This window comes from Mus caroli, unplaced genomic scaffold (assembly GCF_978045245.1).
Source record: "Mus caroli unplaced genomic scaffold, Mus_caroli_1 scaffold_8, whole genome shotgun sequence".
Classification (NCBI taxonomy): domain Eukaryota; kingdom Metazoa; phylum Chordata; class Mammalia; order Rodentia; family Muridae; genus Mus; species Mus caroli.
Genome location: NW_028227263.1, coordinates 50,196,326 through 50,223,895, shown reverse-complemented (window position 1 = coordinate 50,223,895; position 27,570 = coordinate 50,196,326). Strand labels below are relative to the sequence as shown.

The following is a 27,570-nucleotide window of genomic DNA, read 5'->3' as shown; positions in this document are numbered from 1 at the left end:
GGAGAGCGGAGAGGTGGGAGCCGGCCCCAGACTCTGGACCGCGGGTGGGATGGAGGTTAGCTCGATCCAGGTTCGTGTGCTACGCCGGGATCCCCTTCCCTGCCACGGCCCAGTCTCCCGCAGCCCCTCTGCAGACTCGCCCGCCCCAGACTCCCGGAGGGCGCTGGAGGAGCCCACGAGGCGGCGCCGGGCTCCCGCTCTGCAGCCTGCCCTGCGGGGCGAGAGCCGGCTGCAGCGGCCCCGGTGCGCGCTGCGGTTAGAGCCGGTAACCCGGGGACGCGACCCCCAAGCCGCACGCCCTCTGCCACCCGCTTGGCTCCTGCCCATCCTCGCCGGTCGCGTCGTTTCTCGTTTGGTTTGTCTCAGAACGAGTTGAGGACTGCAGGCGCCGGGTAGACTCTCTGGGGGTGCAGGGCTGTGAGTGTGTGACTACTTGCACCTCCAGCTTCGGGAAATATGCTGTGTATTGAAATGTGATCTCTGGGCTCCTTAGTCATTTTCCTAGTGATTTAAAAATGCAGTCTTTGCATCGGAGAAGCGGAAGAAGGTGGTGTCGCGGAGTATGTGTGTGTGTGTCCACACGTAACCCAGGAATATCCCAATAACTATTGGGGGAGGGGGGTAAAGGGTGGTATGAATGGTCAATGCCTCTTGGCGGGTCCGTAGGTGGGTTTCTCTGGCCACTGCCCTCTTCTTCTATGCCCTACCCGCCCCCCCATCCCCCGCCTAAACCAGGTTGGAAAGTACTGGAAATTCAATTGCGTGGTCTCTAACTTTGGAATTTGGTATCCTTTTCAGCAGGAGACGTTAAGACGATTTCTGCACTTGGGTCTGTGTGGACGAGAGTTTTACTCAGGTTAGGTGTAGAATCCGCCTCAGACCTGCACCAGTCCCCTACCCAGTCGTCACCTCCCCTCCACCCCCCACGCACATACAACACAACCCTGGAGAGAAGGTTTGTACACATGCAGTTAACCGTAAGCCACCAACGCAGCTATAAGGACGCAGAGTCAACCCGGGGTTTGCGGGCATCTGAGCGCACTATTGGCGTTTGATTAGCCCTGGAGATCACCCTACTGCTTTGTAGAGGCGCTGGTGGGGCATGCTCGTGATCCCCAGCGCCGGGGCCAGAGGGTGCCTCTGTGCTGAGCTGTGCGGCCGTGCTCGGAGGATATCTGCTGAACAGTATCGCGGGCAATTATATAAGCTGCCTCAGTGATCTCCCAGATCTGTATTGCAAGCACCCGGCTCTTGAAAGACAACCCTGAAAGTTTTACTGTTTGGGGACTGTAAGTACCTGGGAGACCCACTTGGGGAATGGGGAGGTGGGTATTTTGTGCCGAGGTGCCCACTTCTGAGATGTGGGCTTTGGGTGCTAAAGCTCTGTCCCCAAGGAACCGGTTACCGAAGCAGGGACTGAGTGGGTGGAGATCCAAGATTAACCTGTGAAGAAGAACGGGTCAGGATTTCTTTGAGTCCGTGGAGCCCTGAGATTCAGGAGTTGGAGGTGTTGGGGGGGGGGGTGTTGGATGGCCTTCCAGGGAACGTAGTTCTCGGAAAATCGGTGTTCTAGGCAGCCCCAGGACTCTTTTCTTGGCCCCTCCCTGGCTTTAAACCCAGCGTCCTTCACCTGTTTAGTAACCTGCCTCCATTCCCTTTTAGAAATGCCCGGAGACGCCAGGCATCCAGGCCCAGGTTTGGGGTGTTTGTGGTGGGTTAGGAAGTAGAGTACTGGCCTCTACGGGGTGCGGGGGTGGGCAGAAAAAATTATTATACCTAATGCGGATGCTATGAGAATGGGTGCCTGATATGGCTTCTGTTCCCTCGCCTCCCTCCAGGACTGAAAACAGTTTGGTTTCAACTGCGCTCCTTTCCACTCCCCCCCCCCCCCCATCTCGCTGCCTCCCTTCGCTGCCGCAGCCTGTCGCACGTTGATGGGCTTTGATAGAGAACCACAGTAGTGGAGTGTTTTTAAATCTTGTTTTTCGCCTGTAGAGGGAAAAGCTATCCCAGCCCTGGCAGAAAGAACCCTGAGGAGCGCTGAAGTCTGGGGCTTGGTGGCCCTGAACTCCCTCCCCCAAGTCAGATGATAGCGTGCATGGGTGGGGAGGGTTTTGTTTTTGCCACATTCCGGCGTCCTGAAACTCCGCATCCCCTCCCCCCTGAAATCCCGGGTCTGTCTGAGTGTGTTCGGCTCTGTAAAATAAATCCTCCCCCGCGCAGACCTGTGGGGCTGTTCGGATTTCCTGCCTCTGCCATGATCCTTAACAATGCGATTGCAAAGCCAGTGCAGGGCTGGGAAAAATCCCCAGGTGCCGACCAGCCGCGTCTTGACCTTGCTGAAGGCGCCTTTGCCTGGGTTGCCGTAGCGGCTCTGGTCCAGCCGCTGGGGCTGGAGAAGGAGTGCACCCCGGAGGCGGCCGGGTTCTCACCCAGGGCACGGCGGGAATCGGTTCTCCGCCGGTTTGCTTGGGGGAGGGGATGGGCTTGGCGGCAACCTGTTTCCCAGCTCTTGGGGCCCAACACTTAGCTTCCCAGCCATGCTGCTGGCTCCACGTGACTAACTCGCCTCTCCATCAACCTCTAGAAGCCTCCCGGATGGGGTTTCCAGGATTGGCTGCGGCCCTCTTTCCGCCAACCTGGGACTGGGAGCCCTCGGCCTTGGGGCTTTTTTTGGTGGCCTGAACTGAGCTCCGCTCTGAAGGGGTGACGGAGTGGGCGGGGCCTAATCACCGAAACCCGAGCTTTGGCGGCCAAGTTCCGACCAGGAGCGCTTCCCAGTTGGGGAGCACTTACCCCCTCCCTTTCAATGCCTGGCCACTTTCTTTAAGACCCTGGGTGCGCTCCTGGAGGCCTGTAGCTATACTTCCCGGCTTCCCTAAATGTTAAAGTTAAGAAGACTGTTTTCACAGGTGGTGGTAGCGGCAGCAAGCGCTTTCTCTCTCTCTCTCTCTCTCTCTCTCTCTCTCTCGTGTGTGTGTGTGTGTGTGTGTGTGTGTGAGTGGAGAGAGAGAGAGAGAGAGAGAGAGAGAGAGAGAGAGAGAGAGAGAGAGAGAGAGAGAGAGAGAGAGAGAGCAGCGCAGTGGGGTGGGGTGGGGTGGGGGTGGGGGTTCCGATCAGGCCATACTCTAGCCTGAAAGCCGGATTTCTCTCTTTCTAGGAGCTGTGGGACTACTGTAAAGAATCTGTTTTCTTTGGTGGGGTTGACAAGGAAACCCTTTCTCCTAGTGGGACTGGGTCTGTGCTGCTTGTCCGCTCTTGTGACTGTTTAGAGCGGGGGATGCAGCTGTATCTGATTCGGTAGCAGCGAAAAGCTGCTGGAATGGGTCTTAGAATGAGTGGGATTAGAGGCAGGACAGTTTGTGAGATTACTGTTCTGGGGTGGAGAAGGTGTCAGGGATGGTGAGATTCCATTCTCTAGAGATTCCTCATGTTCTTGGGTTGCCAGTCCTGCTTTTAATCAAGTCTTCTCCGGGTGGAAGTAGGCTTTGGGCATTAAGCCATGAAAGTGCCCTGTGGAGGAAAGAGTCAGTCTTTGCTCAGGGTTGGGGGTTCACAATCAGTGCTCAGTTTAAGGAGGAACCCTGAGAGTACAGCAAATGGAATGATCTGGAATGGTAGGCAGTGAGCAGAGGTTTCAACAGAAGGGTAGGTATTGGGTTAGAGGACTCTTTCCATAGAGTTTAATTCCTTTTAGTATAATCCCTTCAGCCTTTTGTGGGAGCTTGTTAATGGGGGTGGGACTTACAGATTTTGGGGATTGAGACTATGAGGTCTTAGACAGGTTTTGTGGGGAGGGTCACTTCTCTTCTGCAAAATATGATACTGCCATCTATTCTGCTGTTCTGTAAGAAAGCACCGGCACCCATTGAACCTCTGGCAAGTGTCACCAGTGAGCGTTCTTACCAGCTTCTTTCAACTTTCTCCAATGATGTACATTTGTTGGGTGAGGTTAGGCATAGAAATAAATCAACAGCGCCTAAAGAACCAGCAACATTGCATCCAAAGTCTATTTAAAACCAGCTTCAAGTGCTTGACACAAAAATATCTTCTCTTTTCTTAGAAAAGTCATTTCCAGTTTTGTTAGAATTTGTGCTTTCATTGGGTCCCTTTTTCCTGACAGAATTCCATCCTTGTGCAGACTGGTGTATTATATAATCTGGTATTTTCAGATCAGAAGTTACAACTCTGGGAAAGGAGGTGATCAGGAATTTAAGCAAAAGATTGCTGGGCAACCCAAATGAGGGACTTGATGTAAGATGCTCATTCACACTCTAACTGGGATGGAGGTTGGGGGAGAAGGAGATTGGGCAAGCCATCATGCAAATGCTCAGCCAAGTCCTCTGCTGCCTGCTGCTCCTATTCTGACAGCTGCTCCACCCAGGCCCAGCCTTCAGATGCTCCCATCCCAGAATATTCTCCCACATCCATCCATCTATCTAAACAGTGACAAACAAAGACACAATGGGGTTTAAATCAACCCCTTGCGGGTTTGATCCGAAAAGCTTCCCTGGGTAAATCAAAGTCAATTTTAGGTCCAAGGGGCCAATTTTTACCTGACTCCTTAAATAGTTTATCACACAAGTTTATTGTAATCGAGAGCCAAATCACTCCATCCACTTTGCTCTGAGAGACAGCTGTAGGAGCCACTTTGAAAGTAACATGCCCTAGATCCCAGGCAGCTAAGCAACACGGATTCCCAAACTTAACAACTTTCCACAGGAAAGTATTTAATAAAACTTGTAAATACAAATGTACATATGTGTATATGCATGTTTGCACAATACATATGTGATGTGTACTGTATGGGATTATGGGTTTATTACTTTGTGGTCCTTTTCTCTGTTTGCTCAGATTACCCAGCTAAAATGTTATCACTGAAGGAATTCAGACAATAGAGACAAAATCAAAATCAAAATAAGTTTAATTGATGTTGGGGTTGCATCTTGAGACTCTATGAGTACAGAAAAAGTGAGATCATATAATATTTTGAATGCTTGTTTATATTTAGTGATAAAGCATATAGATCTACCCTGTACCCTGTTTTAACTCCCCTCCCTCACAGCAACAGTTTCAGGGGCAGTATAGAGCCCAGATGTTTTAATATAGCATGCTTTCATTAAGCCAGTCCATACTTCTTGATTTCTTGTTTATGTTTAGTATTTTATTGTAACATAACTACAACAGTCAACTTTGTACATTTCACAGGATTTTAGCGTTTCCTCAAGACAGATTCCTAGAAAGTAGGGTTGTAGAGTCAAAGGCATGTGCTGTACTGAGGCTCTGTCACACTTGAGAAGCAGAAGGATAAACTGTGTTGTCTACATCTTTTTAACCAGAATCTGTTTACTTTCCAGTCCCCTCTAAGCTTGGGAACTGAAGTGGTGGGGGAGGGGAGGGAGTCACATGCAAACCTCATAAAAAGAATCTGAATAACTTTGCAATGTTTTACTGAACTGATAGGAAAATCCTTTTTTTTTTTTCTCCAAGAATATTTTTCTTCCCTGGTTGTCTTGGAATCACTTTCTCTGAGGCTTCAGCCAGCAGTGGAGTTGAAATATGTAAATATGTTCCTCAGCCTTGTAGGTGGGGTTGGCTTCATGATAAATGACAAACAGTTCCCTGGATAAGTGAGCATGTATTCCAGCACTTGCTGGGAGTGGAGATCCACTCTTTCCTTCTTCTCCTTGACTCAGAGCCCTTCCATTGACCTAGGAGGTCTTAGGAAGGGACAGTGAAGAAGGAGGGTGTGGTCAAAGAAGCATGGAGGCCCCACCTGCTAAATGTCTTTGCACTGAAAATCAGCTCCTTGTTTGTGTTACTATCCCAGGACAACAGTAAATAAATCACTCACTGTACCTTCTTGCTGTTTGAGTTTCTTGTCCCCTCACGATCCACTTCAATCAGAGGGTGCATTTGTCAGGCTTGCTCCTTCCCCCAGTTGTCTTTCTGTGACCCAGAAAAGATTTATTCCCTGTGGTTACAGGACTTGTCACATGACAGAGAATTCTGTGGAACTAGTAGGAGAAGCCTCCCATTTCCAAGGTGTCCTTATCCCCAGCAGGATAAATCAGGAGTTCCCTTAGATCCCGTAAAAAGGTCACCTAAGGGCTATTGAGTGTCAAGTGTCACCTGACATGGAGTGGCTCTGTTGGTCACTGCCTCTGACTTCAGACAAGGTTGAGATGCTGCCTTTGATGCCTATAACACTCTGGATTCACCTAGGGATGTGAGAGAATGTGTCTTGTCTAAACATCAAATCCCAGCTTTCCTTCTGTTTGGAAAACAGAAAAAAGGCCCCAAGTGAAGCAGTCTGTCTGTAGAGCAGTGGCCTCTGCCCACTTCTTTTCCCCGTTTATCCTTTGCTGGCTCTGTGGTGTGGGAGATGGAACATCAGAGGGTATCAAGTGCCATCACTTCACCATTAGCATTCTCTGGAAGTCAGGCTTCAAAAACAAAAACGGAGCTTCTCCTGGGTCAGGAGGCATATATACCTGCAATCCCAGTACTTAGATGCCAAGAGTTCAAGGCCAGCCTGGGCTACCTAGTGAATTCAAGGTTGGCTTGGGCTCCATAGAGAGATCTCTTTTTTTAATTAGGTATTTTCTTCATTTACATTTCCAGTGTTATCCCCCAAGTCCCTCATACCCTCCACCCCTTACTCCCCTACCCACCCACTCCCACTTCTTGGCCCTGGCGTTCCTCTGTACTGAGGCATATAAAGTTTACAAGACCAATGGGCCTCTCTTTCCAATGATGGCCGATTAGGCCATCTTTCCATAGAGAGATCTTATCTCAAAACAACAAACAACAAACAACAGTTTTTCCCCCTCTGAAAAAGTCTATTTTTTTTCTCTATTTTTTTTTCTTGCTGTGAAATAACTGGTGGTTTCTGAAATTTTGGTCTTCAAACCCTTTGGAAGACAAACAAAAGGGTTGGAGCTTTGTATATACCCCGTTCATTCCTCAGTTTTCCTGTCTCTGAACTTACCTTTGGAGAGGAGAGTAGGCTTGAGATACTAGAACCAGCGTTGCTTGGAGTTGAGTATGTATCTATACCTAAAGGACAATTGTGTTTATAAGCATATTCTGGTTGAGTGCGCTGGAGGAATCAAGAACCTGAATTTCTCACCAGTTTGCTGCTGGATTTTAGGCTTTGAGTCTACAGTCCTTACGGAGGGGTTCATTTCCAAGCACCTTCTCTTCTGATGTTCTTTTAGAACATGACAATAATGATCCCTGGACACAGAGAAATCCTAGCTGTCCTAGATTTGGGGGCTTGCATTATAGAGTGTCTTTCCTTTTGGATCTTGAGTAGCATCATTTCCACAGACATAGCTAGAAGGGTAGGGTGAATCATTCTACGCTGTGAAGGAGTGAGAGACAGGGACAAGAACCAAGGGAAGACCTTTCAAGTGCCATTGGTGTCTGTCCTGGGTGAGGGAGCTTGGGAGGGAGGAGCTGTTTGCCCAGCTTCACATGCCTGGGACTAACATTTGATAGTAGCTCTCTCTAGCTCTTAACCCCTCTATTCCATAGAATGGCAGGCTTAAGTCTTTATAGAATAACACGTAATCAAAATCCAATACTTAACAAAGTGTTTGCTTTTAGAAGAGTTTCTCCTTTTGTATTTTTTTTTCTTCTGGGCCAACTTTGGGAGTAGATCAAGACATTTACAAATTTGCATCATTATCATGTAAGCAATTAAAGTGCTTAAGAGCTTAAAAGCAATTTGTTCAAGTTGGTTAAATATCCACCCTCCCCAATCTTGTTTGTATTATTAATTTACTCATCAAACTTGTGATATCAGCTTCACAGTGAAGCCCATTTCAGTATCTGCTTATTGGCAGCAAGGTCCCAAAGAAAGGGGTTTGTTTTGAGAAGGTCCACAGTGAAAGGACCCAGTTCAGGATGAGTCAGGGAAACCAGCATTTAACTAAATAAACTCAGCCCTTCGTTGGCCTTTGGATGAGAACGGGTTGTTTAAACGTTTTATTAAGGTGCAATTATTCTGAGAACCAGTTAGTAATGCAGCTCTTTGCAAACATTAATTAGCTGATCCCTACATCACCCCACATGACTGATAAGTAGCATTAGCCCTCCATTTGAGAGAAAAAATGGACACAAAGAGTTGAGGGGGTAAAAGGCCAACTCTTGCCCTGATGGAAATATGGTAGTGGCAGGTGGAGTTGGGAGACTGAGTTCTTCTCTCACTAATATGTATTGCAGTGCAATCGATAGCACACTGTAACTCAGTAGTCGCTAGTGACATCTGAAGTTAAATTTAACTAGAATGCAATATAACTAAGACATTCATTTCCTCAATCACTGAAGGCATTTCTCAAAGGTTCAAAAGCCACATGTGGAGAGTGGCTACCAGAGTAGACGCTTGCAGTCATAGAATGCTTCCATTGTTGTGGAAAAGACTCAGAGGAAGTACCAGGTTGGATGACAGGGATAATCAAAGAATAACATGAAAGCCCTTGCCATCATAGAACTCAAATATAAAACTTCTCCAAACTGGCTGACACACGAGAAACACTGAGCAGCCCAATCCGTGGCCTGTATACATTGTAAGATTAGCATCCTTTGCCTCTTTGAAGACTTGTGCTACCATTTATCACTTTTCTTATTAGCCAAGATTATTTTTAAGACAATGCTGGATCCTGGAGAGGATGATGGGAGACAGGTACTCTCCTTCCCTGCTGGTGAAAATGCAAATTAATATACCCTTTTAGGAAAGCAATTTGGCAGTAACTGTCGGTAGTCTTAGAAACACTTACTCCCTTTAGTCCAGTATTCCAATTCTAGGAATCTAGCCAAAGAAAATATTCAGAGACAGGCAGAGAAGTTTTAAGAATAAAAATGTTCACTGCAGTGGTATTTATTAGCTTGGGGGTGGGGGTAGGAATAGACTGGACAGAGTGTCCTGGAGCCAGACAGTGGAATAGTATACAAAGATGAAATATTGTTTTATTTTTTTATTCTGTTTTATTTTCCATTCTCCTGCCCTTCCTTCCTCTCTTCCTTTTTGTTTGTTTTGTTTTGTTTTTCAAGACAGGGTTTCTCTGTATAGCCCTGGCTGTCCTGGAACTCACTCTGTAGACCAGGCTGGCCTCGAACTAACAGGGATCCTCCTACCTCTGCCTCCTGAGTGCTGGGATTAAAGGTGTGTGCCACCACTGCCCGGTGGCTTTTGGGGCTTTAGAAAACAGGATTTCTCAGCCCCGGCTGTCCTGGAACTCACTCTGTAGACCAGGCTGGCCTTGAACTCAGAAATTTGCCTGCCTCTGCCTCCCAAGTGCTGGGATTAAAGGCATGCACCATGTCCAGCTTCCATTTATTTTTATTTATTTATTTTGAATCAGGGTTGCTATATAGCTTCAGGGATCCTCCTGCTTCTAGCAACCCAGCACTGGGAGAGCAGGCAAATCTACACTAGCTTTGTCCATGACTGCTGAGGTCCCTAGGCTGGCCTAGCTCTTGCTCTGTAGTTCAGGCTAGTATTAATCTTGCCTTCCTTCCTAGCCTCAGTGCTAGGATTACAGACACACACACACACACACACACACAGAGAGAGAGAGAGAGAGAGAGAGAGAGAGAGAGAGAGAGAGAGAAGGAGGAAAGAAAGAGAGAGAGAGAGAGAGAAAGAAAGAAAGAAAGAAAGAAAGAAAGAAAGAAAGAAAGAAAGAAAGAAGGAAGAAAGAAAGGAAGAGAGAAAGAGAGAAAGAAAGAGAGAGAAAGAAAGAAAGAAAGAGAAAGAAAGAAAGAGAAGAAGGGAAGGAGGAAGATAGAGAAAGGCAAAGAGAAAGACTATGGTGACTTGGATGAGTAAAATAGGGAATTGAGAAGAATATCAACTTTGGAGACTGTGTTCAGAGGAAGAACTGCTTCAGACCCTTAGCCACCACCACCTTTCTGGCACAGAAACCTTGGATCAGCCTTCTGTACCTCTCTGTCCTCGTATATAAATAAATAATAGAAAGTGCAGTCAATCAAGCTCACATATCATGGCAGGGAGGAGCCAGTGCTCACCTTACAAAGATCTAGCCCAAGCATGTGAAGATGCAGAGGACAACCTCAGGACCCGGTGTGTGCACTGTCTAGGATATAGACATGCATGATGCTCCCTGGAGATGTGTAGGACCTTTACTCTCCAGAGGAAAGTAGAAGATGGCTTGTGGTTCTGTGATTCTGACTGGACAGGCTTGTGATTGGCAGTGCTGAACCTGGTACAGATGTGGCTGATTGTGGTCCCCATCTGTCTCTGGGGCAGGCTAGGAAGCGGGTCTTCTGCCTGCCCCATTGTGTTTATGAGCTTCCCAGCAGTGTATAGCACTGAAATGCTGTGTAAGCTCCTTGCTGGCTCCCACCCTTGCTGCGCCTCTCTCTCAAGGAATAAATAAAGCTGGAGTGAGTGCCTTGTTTACAGGGTTGACTGATTAAAACCCAAGGCGCCCCTCCCTAAAGAGTAGTAGTCTTTAGCTGCTAAGTGACAGTGGCTGTGAGGCTCAGTGTGGAGCCACCTTCCAGGAAGTACCTAGGACTGTAGAACAGTGCTCTTACTGCAGCCTTGAACAATCTCCCAAGCTCTCTCCCCTGGTATCTGAAAGCAGCACTGAGTTTGGCACCACCTACTCTGCCCAGCTTCAGTGCCTTCTCTCTGTGGGACCTTGATAAGCTACTTAATGTCTGCATGCCTTAGTTTCCCAGTTCATCAAATGGGAATAATATTGAGAAGTTGGCAGGGTTCTTAGCATGGTTATTGGGAAAGATCGTTTATGACAAGCATAGGAGTCCTTGGTACTGCTGAGTTAACATGAGAATTCCCAGAACCTGAAAAGTGATTTATTGACTTTTAGCTCTGTAGTGGATGGACTTGCCTGGCATTGCAAGGCTCTGAGTTCAATCCTCAGCACCACAGTAAGCAAACAAAACAAAAACAAAAACAAAAACAAAAAAAGAAGAAAGAACAGGAGTTTATTGAGGTATAGCTAAGTTCTGGCTTCCCTTTCCTTTCATTGATGATGGTTCCCTTCTGTGCTGTGGTTTTGTCAAGTGGCTTGGAGGGCCTGGCAAGACTCGGGAATTGCCAACACATGTCACTTGGTAGCTGTATGCATTCAAGCACAGTCCTTAGAAATCTCTGTTCACCCTCTTTTCAGTAATAAAATGGAAAATCAAAGTCTCTGCCTCCAAAAGGTTTGTGTGGCACTTGTATAGTATCTTTTGGTCAGCATCCTTTGTGCCAGTGGTGGCCTTTGGCACTGGCATATTTCTTCTTATTCCCCCATCTGCTCAGCTTCGGGTTTTGTGACCTGCTTCTGAAGCCCGTTAGAGCACATCAGTGGTGGGAACATGTGGGGCTGGGGAGGCTCTGAGACTTAAGAGGGTTTGAAGATGCTGATTTTGCAAGGTTATACAAGCCTAGCTCCAGGAGGACCTTGGATGATGATGGTACCTGTAGAAGGTGAAAGTCAGGGATATGTGGAGTAAGGTGAGCAGTTCACCCTGGTTCAGTATCAACTGTCCTTTTGCTCCTTACACCCACAAAATCATAAAGACTCTCCCTCTGCCTCTCTGAGTACCTACTCAGTGCTAGCTTTAGTTTCTAGTATCACTAGAGGTCTCAACAGGCATTGCTAACACCATCCCTGCAGTAGACTCACCTGAAATGTTCTTACCAAAGACCAGTTTCTTCTTTCCCCATAAATGTTCTCTGTCTCTCTCTCTGTCCTTGTCCCTGTCTCTGTCTCTGTTTATCTGTCTGTCTGTCTGTCTGTGTCTGTCTGTCTGTCTGTCTGTCTGTCTCTCTCTCTCTCTCTCTCTCTCTCACTCTTTCTGTATGTGTGTGTGTAAGAGAGAGAGATGGGGAGCCAGCAAAGCTATACAGCTAAGGCTGAGCAATGACACACAAGAGTAGAGCTTCATTAAATGTTCATTTCATCCCCTTTCCAAAGAAGCAGAAAGGATCCCATATTGGGTAATTTATGTATGAGGTGAGTGACCTAATTCACTAAATCCATGGGACTAGAATATGATAATCAAGGCTTTTTGCTCCGCCCTCCGCCCTGCCACTGGCAAACTGGGGCATCTCAGTGGGAGAGTCAGCATTCTCCCTCCTCCTGTTCTGTTCCCTCCAACAGCTGCTTTCTGCCTGGTGGAAAAGGCCTTGCTTTGCCTGCAGCTGTCAGGATAAGCCTTTGGGCTACTTCTGCTCTTTTTTGTTCTCTCCTGGGCTGTGCCCATTAACCATTCCTGAATAATCCCCTCAAATGTGCAAGGTCACTTCTGGATTCCCCAGGTAGAAGAGAGGATGTCTCATTTCTTTCAGCATGTCAAATGCACATCTCATGGTAGTAACCTTCCAAAGTTGTGCTGAAGACTTGTCATTGTGGAAGAGTCTGAAGACTCTGAAGTTTGAAGGGTTTGGGGATTTTCTTGTTGACAGTACAATTTGTTAAGAAGTCCTTGGCAGGCAAGATGATTTGCCTCAGTAAAAGTGCTTGCTACAAAAGCCTGATAACCTGATTATGAGTTTTGGAGTATATGTAGAAGGAGGTAACATGTTCTACAAGTTGTCCCCTGACCTCCACACATGTGCCATGGCATATATGTCTCTATCCAGTCATGTGCACACAGACAAGTAAATGCTAATACTGTTACTACTAATGATAAAAGTGAAGACATTCTTCACTCCTTTGGATTAATTTTTCTGGAGATCATCTCAAATCTACATCAAACTGGGAAACTGAGTTGTACTACAGAGAGGCCCTTGAATGTCAGATGCAAGAATGCTTTTCTGTAATCTCAGCAACTTGATGTTCTGAGGCAGGAAGATCACACATTTAAGGTCAGCCTGGACAACATAGGAAGGTCTGTCCCAAAGAACAAACAAAACAAAATAACAAACAACACTTGTTTGTTACTTCTTGAGACTTGTTAGGATACAGGTCCTCAGGATGGTAGAGATGACTCAGTGCGTAAAGTGCATGTCACACAAGCAGGACAGAGTGTGGATCCCTAGCACATACATGAAAGCTGGCCACATTGTTTTGCTCCTATAACACGAGAACTGGAAGAGGCAGAGATAGGAGAATCCCAAAGGCTCCCTAACCAGCCTTAACCAAAATGGTGAGCCTCAGGGTCAATGCTAGACTCTGTCTCAAAAATAAGATGTCAGGAGATAGTTAAAGACATCCATTGTCAATCAACCTCTGGGCTTTAAATATATATGTAGAGACACATGTCCTCATATGTCTGTGCACACTAGAATACACTACACACAAACCCCTCGGCATACACACAAACACAGATTCTTGTCCAGTGCATTGGAGAGTTGACTTGAGAGTCTGTGTTTTTGACAAGTTCCCCAGAGATACAAATCCTGATGATGGACATCCCCTTCCTTGCCGAGCAGGGATCTCAAACTTGATCTTTTTCTTCCTCATCTCCCCATGACTGTAAGTACCAGATGTGTATGCATCTGGACACCAGGATTGCTGTGGTGTCTGTCGTGACAGCTGCCATGTGCCAAGCAACATAATAAACAGTGGCCATCATCACCATACCAGGGACAAACTGCACTTACAGCTGCTCTTCAGGCTCCCTTAACATCCTTAAATGCATTCAACTTTGTGACATATTGTGGAGGAGGGAGCAATTTTATTATTAAGGTATTACTTTAAAAATTTTACATATTTTTTCATGTTTGGGAACAGGAAATATAGTTGAATGATAGAGTGTTTGCCTAGCATGCATGAGACCATGGGTTTGATATTCTGCACTACTGAAATTTTAAGAAATCATATTCTTATTCATGTGTTTCTCCTTATGACAGCAGTAACCAGAACATTAAGGAAGCCTAAGGTAATCGCTAAGGGAATGAAAACAACACACAACCCTGTAGCTAAGCAAACACACTTGGTCTTTTCTGATATTGCTCTTCTTTACAACTGCTTGAAAAATGTTTTTAGATTTATTTATTTTTACTTTAGGTACTTGAGCACTTTGCTTGCACGTATCTATGTGCGCCACATGCATGGGGATCAGCTGAGGGCTTCAGACCCCTTGGAACTGGAGTTACAGTTGGCTGTGGCTCATCTCTGTGGCTCCTTGCCTGAAATTCTAATCTTCATCTACTCCTATTCTCCCCTGCCACACAGAACAACTTATATACATTATATACATTACTTTCTGACTTTACTATTAGATAATTTTCCATGCTGTTACATTTTTCTCTCCAGCATGCCACTTAGATTTGTAATTTTCCATCATAAGGATGTGCCATTATTTATCTAATTTCCTACTGCTGTTTCCAGTTCTCCACCACAGTAACTAATGCTGAGGTGCACATAACTGGGGGCTTTCCGTTTATTTCTTTTGCCCATTTTCTTTACTTGAAATTTCTAGGTCAAGGATGGTGTGGCACTTGAGAGCATTTGATGTATGCTGCTCATGGGACCACAGAAGCAAGAAGCCAACTTAGGTTCCCCTAGACTGAAAGGAGCTTGATTGAAGGTGTTGTCATCATCTCTGTGTTAGGTTGGGAGTTGCACCATGGGTACCAGGGAATCTCGGGACATCTTAGAGCAGACAGTGTCATTGCACTCTGCCTCTGGACGTGTGTTCCAAACTGTGTCGTGCTAGGTACAGATACATTTTCATTCCTGAATTCCTGTGTAAGTGAGCAAGCAAAGTAGAGAAGAAAGTTGCTTGTGGGGTCTCCCAAACTCTAGCTTCAAGTGTCTAACCACCTCTTTGATGTTTCTCTTGAACGTCTTATGGCTAACTTGAACTTTATGCATCTCAAACTTGAATTTTATGTGCCTTTTTATCAAATCGTTTTCTGTCAGTAGTCTTTGGCCTATCTTGGCCAATGGGAACTACATTCTCTGCTTCATAGGACCCAAACATTGGAGTTGCCTTTAGTGCATGGTTTTTGTTGTTGTTTGTTTGTTTGTTTGTTTGTTTCCATGTCTGCATACAGAGCCATCGGGATATCTTAAGATGGTTCACCTTCAAAATAGACCCAGAAACTGACATATTTCATCATTATATTTACCATCTGGGTCCATGTTCATCTTCTCTCATCCAGATAGTGGTTTCTTCTTGTCATGGGTTCCCTGTCAGTCCTTGATCCCTTGCAGTTTCCAGTCATCGTAGCAGCTAAAATGACCCTCTTGTTATATCTACATTAGATCCTGTATTAAAATGTAACTCTGATCTGCCCCTTCCCTGCTCAGAGCTCAGCAAGGGACCCATACTTGCCTCGGGGCAATGGTCAATATAGCTCTAAAGCCTCCAAAGCCCTCTCACCAGGCTTCCCACCCTTCTCCTGTTCAGATCACTCTCTTCCTCACTGTGTAGCACATCAGGCCCGTTCTTGTTTGTTTGTTTGTTTGTTGTTTGTTTTGTTTTTGTTTTTGTTTTCGAGACAGGGTTTCTCTGTATAGCCCTGGCTGTCCTGGAACTCACTTTGTAGACCAGGCTGGCCTCAAACTCGGAAATCCGTCTGCCTCTGCCTCCCGAGTGCTGGGATTAAAGGCATGTGCCACCACACCAGGCTCATCAGGCCCATTCTTGCTTCAAGGCTGTCCCTCTGCCTGGGTTGCTTTCCCCTTTATATCCCCATGGGTAACTGCCCACTTCCCCGTCTCTGCTCTAATATCATCTTCTTGCCAAGCCTTAGTCTGACAATCCTGTTGCAATAAGAACCCTGCATCCATGCCTGCTCTACTGTTCCATGACTCCCTAACCCTTCTGTATGTTTTCTTCTTTCCACCATGTTAAATGTTATGCTCTAGTATTCTTAACAAGATCACCCTAGCTGCTATAAGAATAATCTGAAAGAAGGGGGTGGGTCAAGGGCAGAGCATGCTATGTAATTTACTTATTTCCTACCCTTATTGGCTGAAAATAAATAAAGACTACCCATATAGGCACAGGCAGAGACTGTTTATTCAGAGTTTGTTATAACAACAGAGTCAGCCACCATCACTTGCCTTTGTCAGGGCCTCAAAGGCAGGCAGGAGAGTAGGCAGCCTCACAGTGAGAGTAGGGATGGCTTCCGGCTTCTCTGGAGGCTGCTGCAAAGGGAAGTGTGCTAACTAGAAGCCAGCATCCTTCAAGTAGAAAGCAGACTTTACTTTGTTTAATTTCAAGCACGGGTAATAGGGAGGGAAGCTGAAGGGTCAGGGTTGTTGGTCAATGGTTTTTGTATCTGATCTGGCTGTTCCTCGTTCTGTTCAGCTCATTCTCTTGTGGATACTATTAAATCTCCATATATATATATATATATATATATATATATATATATATATATATATATATATATATAGTGTGGGTAGGTGTGTGTGTTCCTCCACACAGAAGACAGTGTTTGTGAGCCAGGTCTCTCTATATACCATGTAGGTCTCAATGATCAAACTCAGGTCATGAGACTTAGCAGCCAGTGCCTTTTCCTGCTGAGCCACCTCAATGGCCATCAATTTAATAGAAGGTCCTGTAGGGTCAGCAGGGACAGCGCAATGTCTATAGCAGCAACCTTGCTTCCCACAGTGAAGTCTTCTTGTTCCTTATTCCCAAAGGTAGTTCAGAGAGGTCGGACATCTTGCCCCCAAAGTCCTGACCCATAGTGAGCCAGAGAACTAGGTCCATAAATAAATCTACTTGGCCCTAAAGCAAAATGCCCCTCACCCACCCCCCCACCCCCGTGGAGGTTTCTACTTAGTTCATGGAAAATGGAGGGGGCAGGGAACTTGCCCAATGGCAGAAGCAAGATTCCTCCCATCTCCAGAGGTCACTAAACTTTCAGGCAAAGCTTTGAGTAGGCTCCTACCTTCATTGCTGAAGCAAACCTTATTTTCAAAATTAATTTGTGCTCTTGGAAGGCCCCTTTAAAACACTTTTTTAAGATTCCAAATACGTGTGTGTGTGTGTGTGTGTGTGTGTGTGTGTGTGTAGTATGGGAAAGTTCATAACGGACTTGAGTTTGGGTGATAGCCCCATAGCATCAAAATAGGCATGTGTGTACATGTGTGCATACACATGTGCATATTCAGGCCTGCCTCTAATTTCCAGAACATCCTTGGAATTCTTCAAATTTAAAGCATTGCCATGGTAACTCTCACGGTTGTCATTCCTTGATCTATTGTTCTCACCCCATCTCAGTTTTCCATCTCTCTAATCATTGCAAAATGAAGTTCATTTGTGCAGAAATGGACTCCAGAGACAAGCCAGCAGGTGTCACAAGGTTCATATCAGAGGCAGGGACTGAAAGCCAGGTCCTCTGCTGCAGACTCTGCTAATGAAGATAGTTAGGCCTTGTGTGTGCTGAGCCATAGCACTGCACCCAGTGTGGCAGCTCTGCCAGCAGCACTTATTATGCTCCATTGTCTGCTGAATGGTGCCAAGTTTGATTACAGGCCTGCCTGGCTTTCTCTTCATTACTTCCACTACTCCAGATCTCAGCAGCACATAGTCAGGACTTTAGGGCTAACTTCTCATGGGATTATCCTCAGTTTTTCCTCTGGAGCTTCAGATGCCAAGGGAAGCTAGGCTGGATGGAGATCTGCCTTCAGTTCAGTTGCTAAGGGCTTGTTCACTAAGTATCAAACCACAGTGGCAGGAATGAGCTTCCCATCCCTGGAGGAGAGCAAGGAGGGGCAGACTCCTGATGGCAAACTTCTTGTAGAGGTTAGAAAATTATGTTCAATGTTCTTTTCCAAGATCCAGGGAGAGAGGAGGGTGGGCTCCTTTTGGTGGGGTCCCTCAGCAGGGAACCTGGGCACCATCCTAGAATATGACTACTTAAGCAATAAGAGCTTGCTGAGTAAGCTCTGCCTTGGACTATATGTGCTGTGAAGCAAAAGGAATAGGCGTGTCTGCTCAGAATTTGGGGTTCTTAGGATCCAAGGAAGTATTTCAAAATACCCAAGTTTGAGTCAGGCTGACCTCTGTTTAAGTGCTGGCTCAGCCCTCTCTGCCTGACGTTTTCTTAACTTCGGCACCCTTGGCTGGGTAATTCTTGCTTGCACTAGTCTGTCTTAATGCATCGTAAGATAATTGATGGTGTCTCTGGATCACTAGATTCTGGTGCCTTCTCCATCACTTGTGACAGGCAACATTTTCCTAAGACATTGTTAAATGTCATCTAGGAGGAGAATACAAGATTCTCCTAGGTTGAGAACCACTGTGCTGTCTTGCATGATCTTGGCCAGTTACTAGAACTTTTCTATTTGGTGTTTTCCTCTTCGCTATGTGGTAAGGAGACCAGCTCAAAGACTAAATGAGAGAATGCCAATTGAGCTTCTAGCATAGAGCCTGGCTCAGGGCAGATGCACTTGGGAAAGAGCTCTCATTCCCACGGTGCCTGGCAGAGGCAGGGGAGGCTTCCAGAAGAAAGAAGTGTTTGTGGTCAGACTGGAAGGATGAGATAGTATGCCTTCCATAAGGACGTAAACTGCTGTGGTCAGGGTTATGCTCTCTCTCTCTCTCTCTCTCTCTCTCTCTCTCTCTCTTTGTCTTTCTCTCCCTCCCTCCCTCTCCTCACGCCCACCCCCGCAAGCACACTCTTCTCACTTGTTCAGCACCGTTTCTTCCCTCCTCTGAAATAGGCCCGGTAGTCTCCTGGCTTCCAGAAGAGGTACATTTGATTCTGGCCCCCATTTAATGCCCCCAGGACCTTCTGCTCCAGATGCTCATGGCCTTGCCCCGTGTGCCTATGCAGGCCCAGAGATGAGGTTGTTTCTTCCATCTTGTTAAGCATAAATTGGGGATTTCTTTCGGAGCCACTCCTCTGCTAGAGAAAATACCCCAAGTAAGCTTTCAGATTGGGTCTGGATGAAACAGACAGAGGCTGAGATGGTGGCTGAATATTTCATGGAGAGCCTTTCAGACCATACACTCGCCTCTCGTAGAGTGTGGGGAAGAGAATGTGGAGTAGGATTCTGTCTCGGCTCAGGCGCCACCTATGAGATGGAACTTTGTGGGGTAAGTCTTTTCATTTCCCAAACCTCAGTTTCCCTCCTATAAAAACAAGGAGTCTTATATCGGCTGTGGGGGTGGTTGGAAGGTTCTAGTGGGTGATACAGAGGACCTGGTGGAGTCCTGAGGACTTAGTCTAACTGGTTGGAACTGCCTTCTCACTTCTAGAATTTGTGGTTTGAGGGACAGCACTATCCTTGTGAATGACATAGACCAATGACATGAGACTCCTTGAGGGACTGGGTTTAGAGTGGCCTTCCCAGTCTTCTCCTTTGAATTTGCACTTTGGGGTTAGGGCTGGAATTTTTGGAGGGTTTACCAGAAGACCAGATGTAGAGAAAGCTTTTCCCGTGTTTCCAGCAGCCCAGCTGAGCAGACTTTGGATTTAAAAATAAGCCAGCCTATCAGGAGGCAGTTTTAAAATATAGCTGTGACAAGCAAATGCCTGCCCTGTGATTGCACAAAAATTAGTCATTAGAAAGGTCAAATGAAGCCTAGGCAGATCCCAAGTCCCAGCCCCCACCCCAGGCCAAGCTCCAGCCCAGCCCAGCCCCTCACTCCTCCTGTTTCTACCAAGGAGCTGAGGCTGTTGTAATAAAAACACGAAGAGTATGGTGTTTTGTAACTATTTTTATACCGACATCAGACTTGATGTTAGTGCTTCTGAATTATTTAACATTTTTCTTTCTCAGCTGGCCTCTGCAGCGAATTTCTCTTCCAGGGCGGAGGGCGTTGTTTTATAGGAAACCAAGGAAGCAGACAGACATTGACTGCAGACCCTCTGCTTTCCCACTGGGAGAAAGACAGGATCAGGTATCCTGTCATGGACCAGTGGCCTCCTATTAAAGGGAGGTGGCAGCTATCTTGTCTCCATTTTCCAGAGAGGTTGTGTAGCTTGTGTGAGCGAGCCCAGCAAGAAGGGTGGGGGTTGAGGTCTTGCAGATTCATGGGTGTTTCTGACTGCAGAGCCTGTGCTGTTTTTGTTGGAAGAGCCTGCGTACACCCTGCTTTACGCTATCATAAGTACATGTAGGCTTCCATCACCTGTTGGCTTACAGGGTGCCAGCTCAAATCACCCCCTGAGAGTGTGAAGGTGAACAGAGGTGAGATCAGCCTCAGAAGGCTGACAAGGAGGAAGAGGAGTGGCCTCGTGATTCTTGTGTATTGTTGTCATCGTCTCCAGGAGATTGCTGGTAGCTGTAGTGGGAGGCTGGCTAGGTACATTCTGCAGTTCTCTAGGGCATTTTAACTTGAGTCTGTCAGCTCTGTGGGCGTGTACAGAGCAGGTAGAGCCCCTCCCTCACCGTCCAGCCTCTGCATCTTGGGCCTCTTTGAAGAGGGTGGTGATTGGCAGCTTCAAACTACCCCTAACAACAAGAAGCGAGGAGCTGGGCTCTTATCTGCTGCTTCTCATAATTAAAGTTCATCATAGACTTTTAGTGGCGATTTGAAATAGACATCTGGACTGAAAAGAGTCCTGCTGCAGATTGGGATGGTCTCACTGCTGCTGCTGCCCCAGCGTTATCTATTTCTTTATTTCAGAGTCAGAGATTAGACATTTTTCTTATTCTGTATTGCTCCAGCTCCTATTTAATTATCAGTGACCCAGAGATGACTCTATTTAAAGCATGTTAAAGTCCTCATTCTACCGTGTGTGAAACCTCAGCTAGAATTGTGATATGAAGTCTCTGGGGGAGAGGGGCCTCTGGAAATTAGCTAGGGACAACTTACTTCAAAAGTGTCCATCATTATGGTTTCAATAACATTCTCCAGGATAAAATAGCTGTTGGTAATGTTAATAACAGCTGTATTTTGATAGGGCTGCACTTTATGACTCTATCAAGCGATATCACATTCTGTTAAATAAAGTAATATTTGACACAGGCAGATTCCATGTTATTAAATTTTAGATAGCTATATGAAATACTTGGTTCTCCTTCTTGCTGGATCTCTCTCTCTCTCTCTCTCTCTCTCTCTCTCTCTCTCTCTCTCTCTCTCTCTCTCTCTCTTTCTCTGTCTCTCTCATACACATACATACACACATGCACACATAGTAAAACAGCTATGCCCTCCCCCAGATGACTTTATTTCTGAAAATGTGCAGACTAATGGAATGACCCCTTTCCTTTCAAGATGGCTTCTTATATGAATAATTTGGTTTTAAGTTTTACAAGAAAAGAGAGAGAGAGAGAGAGAGAGAGAAACTGATCAGAATGTTTTCAAACATCTCTGCCTAGGATTCTGCAAAGAGTACAGAGGAGAGAGAGAGTCACATTTTCAGAGTAAATCCCTTGTGGCAGATGCCTTGGTGTGTGTGTCACAGTTCATCTTATGTGACATAGGCAATGCTGCAGGAGTCTACTGTGTCTTCTCTTACAGGTGAAGTGGCATCTATAAGGACATTACTGGTGGAATTATCATTGATCCTGGGTTTATATGACTGCCTTGCCCCAAAACCCCATCTTGTGTCCAGGGATTTACTGTAAGGCATGTTTTTCCATGTTGTGTGTGTGTGTGTGTGTATGTGTGGTTGACTGGGCATGCCTTTAATCCTATCACTCGGGAGGCAGAGGCAGGCGGATTTCTGAGTTCGAGGCCAGCCTGGTCTACAGAGTGAGTTCCAGGACAGCCAGGGCTACACAGAGAAACCGTCTTCAAACAAACAAACAAACAAACAAACAAACAAAAACGTGTGTGTGTGGTATGTGGAAAGGAGTAGGAATTCCTCGACTGGACGGGGCTATACCTCAGTGGCAGAGTGCTTGCCTTGTATGTGTGAGGGCCTGGGTTCAAGTCTGAGTTTGAGGAGGAAAACCATGTTCTTAATTAATTGCAAAATATCTCTGAGAGAGTATCTCAAGAGTAGGGGGCCTCTGAGGACTGTTTCACTGTGAGCCCTGTGAATTCTTTTTTTTTTTTTTTTTTTTTTGGTTTTTTTTTCGAGACAGGGTTTCTCTGTATAGCTCTGGCTGTCCTGGAACTCACTTTGTAGACCAGGCTGGCCTCGAACTCAGAAATCCGCCTGCCTCTGCCTCCCGAGTGCTGGGATTAAAGGCGTGCGCCACCACGCCCGGCTCTAGAGCCCTGTGAATTCTTGAGTGAACAGGGCTAGAGCTGTTGTTCCTGTCTTAGTGATGTGCTCACACTAAGAACTTGAGATGTCCTTCAGAGACCCATGACAATGACCTCACTTAGGAGGCCACAAGCCTACCTTCCTTACTGACATCTTAGCTGCTCAGATACACAGAATCCAGGTTTGTTATGCCCATTCCCAGCTTATCTTATAGGAAACATCAAAATATATATATAAAGAATAAAGGCTTAACTTTATTTTTTTAATGTTATCCGGAGGGAGAAAAGTTTTACTAGGTTTTTGGGAAGATTTGTGCTGGTAAAGGAGCTAAAAAGGCAAAGATAAGCTTTGAAAATACACTTGAAACAACGAGAACATAATGGATTAGAATAAAAATACTGAAATTCTATTCGATTAAGGGGATTTAAAAACTCCCTTCCTCCACCCATTCCTTCTCCTTCCCTCTCTTCTTCTCTTAGTTAGACATATACATGTACAATGTGCAGTATTGAAAGTCTCACCCTTGAACCCTCTATCTTGTATCTAGGGGGACCTAAGGGATAATTCTCTTATCCACATTGCTGGGGACACTGTGGTCCAGAGAAAGAACGTATTTTAAACCATCAAGCAAGTCTCTTAAGGGAAAATGAGGCCAAGACTTGGATAGAACATTGAAATCTAGTGTCTAAACTCTGACTGTATGGCCAACCTTAACCTGTATGGCCTTACAGCCAACCCATCTGAATCTGATGGGTTCAGAGAGGCTGAGCAGTTTTAAGCAACATGACCCAGGCTAGTAATTATTCACATGGTGGGACTTTAACTCACAACAAGGGCGATGTTAACAGCATCAGATGTGGAATACAAGTTTTTTGATTGCTGGTCCCATTTTCTCCCAGCATTCACTACCTATCCCTGACACGGAGGGAAGAGCAATGGGCTGTCCCAGTTGTCTCCTAGAGAGCTAGGGTTGAGCCAGGGCCCCTCATCCTGGAGCTGGGGTTGCTGTGGGTGCCCATGGGAACAGGAGGAGGAGGAGCAGAACCTGTGGTCGTGAACCTTGGCTTCCTCTTCTCAGTTGCTCAGGTGGATGGGAAGCCTTGGAGTGAATCACACAGAGCAGACAAAGGCCCCTTAACTCAGTGCAGACGGCGGACCTTCCTTTTCAATTCCATATCACCATGGAGTACAGGAGCTGCTTTGAATTCTTTCCTATGTAGTTTTGAAAAGTCTTGTGTGTGTGTGTGTGTGTGTGTGTGTGTATACATATCTCTGACAACTTTAGTTGTGAATTTGTACTGAAGGCAAGGGTATCTCTCAGTTATTGTACTGATGGGCTTCATTCTGTCCTATACTCGAAACATTTCTGGACTATGACCCAGAGCATAAACAATCCAATGAAGTTCTTCCTGCATGGGAGTACCAGAGGGAGATCGTCCACTTATCCAGGGGATGCAGCTATGGCTAAATACAAGGTTGAAGTCATCTCTGGATATTTAGTCGTTCAGTCATTCACTTACTCAGCCTTTCAAGTAATATTTATAGAGAACATCAGATTTTCCAGGCATAGTAGTAGACAGAGTCAGGGGAAGATACAATGCCTGCCTCCAAGGTTGTAGCTTATTGGAAGACAACCGCATGAAGGAGGAGCTGCAGAGGGTGCAAGTGTTCCTAGAGTCACACATCATGTTCACTATTTATACATCATGTTCACTATTTCTCTCATTGCTACCCCTGCCTAGCAGCAGCCAGCAATGGTCTTATGGGGAAGGAGAAGCTTCATAGGGATACTGCTCAGTGTGCAAAGCTCATGTTCTATAAGCACAAGGACTAGAATTGGGATCCCCGGAGCACTTAGATACATTCTGGATGGATGTAGCATCTAATCTGCAGTCCTAATATGTGTTAGGCAGAGACAAGGGATCCCCAAGTGGAGACAGGGGAGTCCCCAGAGCAAGCTGGACAGCTGGACTAGCCAAATTGGTGAGCTCTAGCCTCAGTTCAGAGACATCTCCTTAATATCTGAGGTAGAGAGTGATCAAAGAAGCTATCCAGCTGCCTACCACAGGCTAGGACTACAAGTTTTTAGTAGGTTTCCAGTTATTTCAAGACAGGGTTTCTTGGTGTAGCCCTGACTGCTTATTTATTGTGCTTAAATTTTTCTGTTAAGCCATCCTACTCTAGCAGAGGGAAACACACCATTTGAGGTACATGGTGGGAAAAGAGCTTACCTGGGAGTGAGCATCCAGCAGTTTAGGGGTGACCTGATCTTCCTGGAGGTCACTAGGGAAGACCTCAGAGAATAGAGATGACTCTAAAGAGCCTTGATGGTTGAGGATATTCTCAAGTGAGTGTGTGTGGGAGAAGTCCCCAGGCAAAAGGCAGAGCTTATAGAAGCTTCAGGGAAGCCTGTGGAGCCAGGAAAATGGGGGAGGATGAGGTGGTCCTAGGACTGGGGAAGACCAACTTGGACTTGGTCCTGATGAAGGAAAGGAGCTACCTAGCTGCTGTAGAACTCAGTATTTGGGGAAGGTGAATCTTGAATAGATGATGTCACAGTTTCATTAGAAAAAAAAATGTCAATAGCCCCGCTCAAAATCATAGGAGACATGCAGGCATCCTTTTCAGAGTAATATAACATTATAGACATGGAGCATCAACCCCACAGTTCAAAGCCAGGGTTTTTGAGTCAAAATGAAAGTTGAAATTTGGATGCAGCTTACCATTGTTATACATCATGTTCACTAACTATTTCTCTCAACTTTGTAGTTTTTTTTTTTTTGTAAACCTTTGTTTTATTTTATGTACATTGGTGATTTGACTACATGTATGTTTATGTGAGGAGGGTCTGATTCTCTGGAACAGGAGTTACAGACAGTTGTAAGCTGCCATCTGGGTGCTGGGTCCTCTGGAAAAGCAGCCAGCACCCTTAACCAGTAAGCCATCTCTCCAGACCTCTCCTACAAACCTTTAAGTTCAAATAATACATCCTGCCTCAAGGAGGGAGAAGAGGGAGCCACCTGCATCCCGGAGAAGAAGCTAACCTTAGAGAGCATAATGGGTAGGCTCAAAGCTACTCAGGTTTTCCACTAGTTACACACTAGATGCTTGAACTCCGTCTCTGGGCTAAGAAAACTCTAGATGTGTTTCTAGTGCTTATGTAAGGCTCAAACACTTGAGGCAGCTGCCTTCAAAGAGTAAAAATATAGAGTTCTTTTTGAGTGATTTCTTCAGCATTGCAGAGATGTGCTAAACATTGATGTCTTATGCCAGTCCTTAGATTTGAGGCTCTTACTTAACTGCTTTCCAGATATCTGCTCTGCCTTTAATGTTATCCAGTATTGATGTATTGATCAAGACCTCAGCCACAGTGTATCTTGGCTAACCTGTCCTGTGTTCCTAGCAAACAGGGAATGACTGGGTGAGCGGCAAGAATGGGTCGATGTTACATTTATCTGCAATGTCCATCTGCCTAGTCTGGTTGGAAACCAGTGCTCTGCCTGCGCTGAGCTGGAAGATGCTAGCTCTGCAGAAGAGCCGTGGCAGAGGTCAGCACAGCCTGGATGGCTGGGAGCAGGGCCTGAAAGGAGGCCAAGGAGCCTCTGGCCTCCCTGAGTTTCCTTTTCACATCTGTAAGCTTGGATCGTAATACCATCTGCTTAGAATGTTGTGAGGAGCAGGTGACATGATGCATCTAAAATTCTTACCATTGTATCCATTACAAAGTTGGGTAAGAGTTTATTAAATGCTGACTAACAATATCATTTTGATTAGATAATGATGTCATAGCTAAATAATTAGCTTTGGTGAGTATGTCATAACTGTTCATATGTGTATGCAAAGGCCAAAAGTTGATGCTGGTGTCTTCTTAAACTGCTCTTTCTACTTTATTCTTTTAAGATAGGATTTCTCACTAAACTTGGGGCCCACCAGTTGGGAAGACTGGCTGGGCAATGAGCTTCAAAAATCCTCTTGTCTTTACCCCTGAGAGCTGAGATTAGATGTGTACCTCCATATCTGGTTTTTAACATGGGTGCTGGGGGTCTGAACTTGGGTCCTCAAGTTTGTATTGCAAACACTTTATTGACTAAGCCTTTAGTTTTGTTGTTGTTGTTGCATTTGTATATTTTGGTATATTCTCTCTCTCTTCCTTCCTTCCTTCCTTCCTTCCTTCCTTCCTTCCTTCCTTCCTTCCTTCCTCTCTCTCTCTCTCTCTCTCTCTCACACACACACACACACTCTCTCTCTCTCTCTCTCACACACACTCTCTCTCTCTTTCTCTCTCTCTCTCTCTCTCTTTCAAAATCCAGATTTTATTCCCCTCCTGGTCCTCCCTCTGACTGTTCCACATCCCATACCTCTTCCCCACTCCCTGTCTCCACAAGGATGTCCCGCTCCCCATCCCCCACCCTACCAGAACTTGAAACTCCCCAGGGCCTCCAGTCTCTTGAGGGTTACATGCATCTTCTCTGACTAAACCCAAATCCAGCAGTCCCCTGCTGTATATGTGTGGGGCCTCTTATCAGCTGGTGTATGCTGCCTGTTTGGTGGTCCTGCATTTGAGATATCTCAGGGGTCCAGATTAATTTAGACTGCTGGTCCTCCTACAGGGTTACCCTCCTGCTCAGCTTCTTCCAGCTTTCCCCTAATTTAACCACATGGGCCAGCAGCTTCTGTCCATTGGTTGAGTGCAAATATCTGCATCAGACTCAGCTGCTTGTTGGGTCTTTCGGAGGGCAGTTATGATAGGTCTCTTTTTGTGGGCACTCCATAGCCTCTGTAATAGTGTCAGGTTTGGGGGTCCTCCCTTTGAGATGGATCCCACTTTGGGCCTGAGGCTGGACCTGTTGTTGTTGTTTTTAACTGTTGTTTTAAATAGGTAATCAAATGAATATTCCTCATTAGAGAAATTAAAATTAAAGACACAATGAGATGCCACTTCAAGCTCACTTGAGTGACTGAAATTGAAAGGGTTTATTGCACCAAGTCTTGGTGAGGATATGGGAGAACTTAAATGTCAAATGGAGAGTGCTTCTAGTTTCGAGACTACGTAAGTAGCCTCTTAGAAATAGAAACATAAGCCAGGCTTAAGGTGCATGCCTGTTATCAGGAGTTGGAAGACTGAGACAGGAGGATCACCATGAGTTCAAAGCTACCCTGGGATGCATAGTCAGTTATAGATCTACTTGGGCTCTAGTAAAAGCCTGTCTCATAACAAAGGGGAGCAATACCTACTTCACGACAAGCCCTTTTACTCCTAGGTGCTTAGCTGAGAATGAAAGTATCTTGACACAAAGACCCCCACAAGGATGTTTAGATTGGCTTTGCTTGTTCCAGCTGAGAATGAATTCAGCAGCAAAAATGGCTATTAACCAGTGTATCAGTAATCAAAGGGGAATGGAGCCTTTATAATCCCAATAGAATGGATTAGGCTCAAAACAATTACAATGAGTAGAAGAAATGCCAGATAAAAGGAATATATACTGCGTAGTTCATTTGTTCAGAACTCT

The 27,570-nt window shown here is 45.8% G+C and overlaps 1 protein-coding gene across 2 annotated transcripts in view; it reads left to right on the top strand.

Annotated features, from left to right (window-relative positions):
* Positions 1 to 922: 922 nt before the first annotated feature.
* Positions 923 to 27,570, top strand: part of Tenm4 (teneurin transmembrane protein 4) — a 703,400-nt gene continuing 676,752 nt past the window's right edge. The window contains exon 1 of one of the 2 annotated variants that reach the window (XM_029479435.2): positions 923 to 1,289. The gene's annotated coding sequence lies outside the window, so the exon portion shown is untranslated. The remainder of the gene's footprint in view (positions 1,290 to 27,570) is intronic. The other variant, XM_085841517.1, reaches the window with a different exon arrangement.